General features: G+C 44.2%; 1 long non-coding RNA gene across 1 annotated transcript in view; it reads right to left on the minus strand.

Moving 5' to 3' along the window:
* LOC122560814 overlaps positions 1-1798 on the minus strand; it is a 4955-nt gene extending 3157 nt beyond the window's left edge. The window contains exon 1 of the long non-coding RNA XR_006314821.1: positions 669-1798. This is a non-coding gene — a long non-coding RNA (uncharacterized LOC122560814). The remainder of the gene's footprint in view (positions 1-668) is intronic.
* Positions 1799-2403: the final 605 nt, after the last annotated feature.

The raw sequence follows: 2403 nt of genomic DNA on the forward strand, positions 1-2403 counted from the left end.
TGGATCTGACGAGGGAGTCACGGAGGGAGTGGTCTTTTCGGAACGCTGATAGGGGAGGGGAGGGAAATATATCCTTGGTGGTGGAGTCCGTTTGGAGGTGGCGGAAATAACGGCGGATGATGCGCTGTACATGGAGATTGGTGGGGTGGTAGGTGAGGACCAGTGGGGTTCTGTCCTGGTGGCGGTTGGACGGGTGGGGCTCTTACACCAATCTTAACTGGAGATTGCATTTTAAGTGACTGGAATTAAATTTGCAGTATATCTAGAACTTGCTTTAAGCACCTATCCTTAGTGCATTTTGGTACTCCAGATGTTCTCTGCCAAAGTTGCCAAGTGTTCCAGCATCATACATATAAACAACATGATTTGTATATCTTAATGCCTGATGTCTTTTACCCTGCCTCTTGCTCTCCACTACCGTTTTTTTGTTTGAGGAATTCCACTGTCTGTCTGTAATTAACACAATCTCTGCAGTTGTCTTGGCTCCTTTCTCCCTTTCCTCATTTTGTACTTTACCCTCTGCACACCATCTCTAACTTCCATTTCTCTCAAAAGGCTCTGTGGTATGCACTAATTAGTCAATTCTAAGTCTATTTTAGCAAAATTTCCTGATCTTCATCTGCCTCCCTTTCCCATAGTACCAAAATGAATCAAAAATTATATCTTACATGAATGACCATATGAAGTATCCTTCCTTAGGCTGGATTTTAGCAGCCCTTCAAAGATGGAATGAGGAGGAGGCGGCTGGTAAAATGATGTGGAGAGGTGATGGGGTGGTGTGCCTGTTAGCTTCCTGACACCCTGCCATTTTAGCAGCAGCAGCAGGAAAGGTGACAGATGGCCCACCTATTCCAGAGCTTCGCAAACAATGGAAGAGGCCGTAATTGGCCATTTAATGGATTCACTAAGTTTTTCCAGTGATTAGAGGGTCTTGCCTTGCATAAGAAGGCTGTCGGGTAAACCCCGGCTGTTTCCCACTCCGCTACTGTTGGGTAGAACAGGGAGAGGACCATTGAGAGGTCCCACTCAGTATAATACTGCTGTCTGCCCTCAGCAAAAACCCCTACCCCATCTTCCAGGGTTTGCCTCACTGATCCGCCTGTCAACCAGACCCTCACCTGACTTTTTTTCGAAAGCCATCTGTTTGGGCTGGTAGCTCTTTGGTCCTGTTGCCCTTGATCAGCACACCCACTCTGTCACTGAAATAATTTTTTTGAAGCTGTAAAAGGCTATGGGAACATTCTAACAGGGTGAATAATTTTATAAGTGAGTCTGTCTTTAAAGTACACCATGAAAAGGCTGCTGACATTTGTGCTGGGGTTTTGCATATTATGACTCAACTGGAAGTGGAGGTCAGGGACTGGGTGCAGTGTGTTAATGTGTCTGCAGCATTTAATGAAACACACTGCCCAGTGGCCTAATAAACTCTGTCCCTGTGGTTAATCTTGCAGGATTTGCTCTTGGAAGCATTGGGAAACCTTGTGCTCCATGCAAATTTTATGGAATCAGTTGATGTTGGTTGGATGGAATTTTCTTCCCCGTTTGTTCCTGGATGCAATCCATATCATTTTCATAGTTGGTCTTACCCTAGAAAAGATAGATAAAGTTCATTCCTATCAAATAAAATCCCAATCTTAATAGTTTAGTCCCTCTGGCCAGCACATTCTAAGTATCTGAAAATTATGACCTCTATCAGAAGGCAAAAATGCATTGCATGATTTAGTCATGCATATAGAGTCATAGAGATGTACAGCATAGAAACAGACCCTTCGGTCCAACCCGTCCATGCCGACCAGCTATCCCAACCCAATCTAGTCCCACCTTCAAGCACCCAGTCCATATCCCTCCAAACCCTTCCTTTTCATATACCCATTCAAATGCCTCTTAAATGTTGCGATTGTACCAGCCTCCACTTCCTGTGGCAGCTCATTCCATACGCGTACCACCCTCTGCGTGAAAAGGTTGCCCCGTGGGTCTCTTTTATATCTTTCCCCTCTCACCCTAAACCTAGTTCTGGACTTCCCGACCCCAGGGAAAAGACTTTGCCTATTTACCCTATCCATGCCCCTCGTAATTTTGTAAACCTGTATAAGGTCACTCCACAGCCTCTGACACTCCAGGGAAAACAGCCCCAGCCTGTTCAGCCTCTCCCTATAGCTCAAATCCTCCAACCCTGGCCCATATCCTTGTAAATCTTTTCTGAACCCTTTCAAGTTTCACAACGATGTTTTTTTTCTGATTAAATCCAGCTAGTCATAAATTAGTTACCCATTTGGATATTATTATTCACTCTATAGTTTTAATAATTCTCCACTAGATGTTGCAATGTCAGGAAAGAAGCAATTACTAACAAGTTTATTATGTGTCTGTTCAGTTCAATAAATGTAAAGGCAGGGTGTTATG

The sequence above is a fragment of the Chiloscyllium plagiosum genome, chromosome 21 (genome assembly GCF_004010195.1).
Source record: "Chiloscyllium plagiosum isolate BGI_BamShark_2017 chromosome 21, ASM401019v2, whole genome shotgun sequence".
Classification (NCBI taxonomy): domain Eukaryota; kingdom Metazoa; phylum Chordata; class Chondrichthyes; order Orectolobiformes; family Hemiscylliidae; genus Chiloscyllium; species Chiloscyllium plagiosum.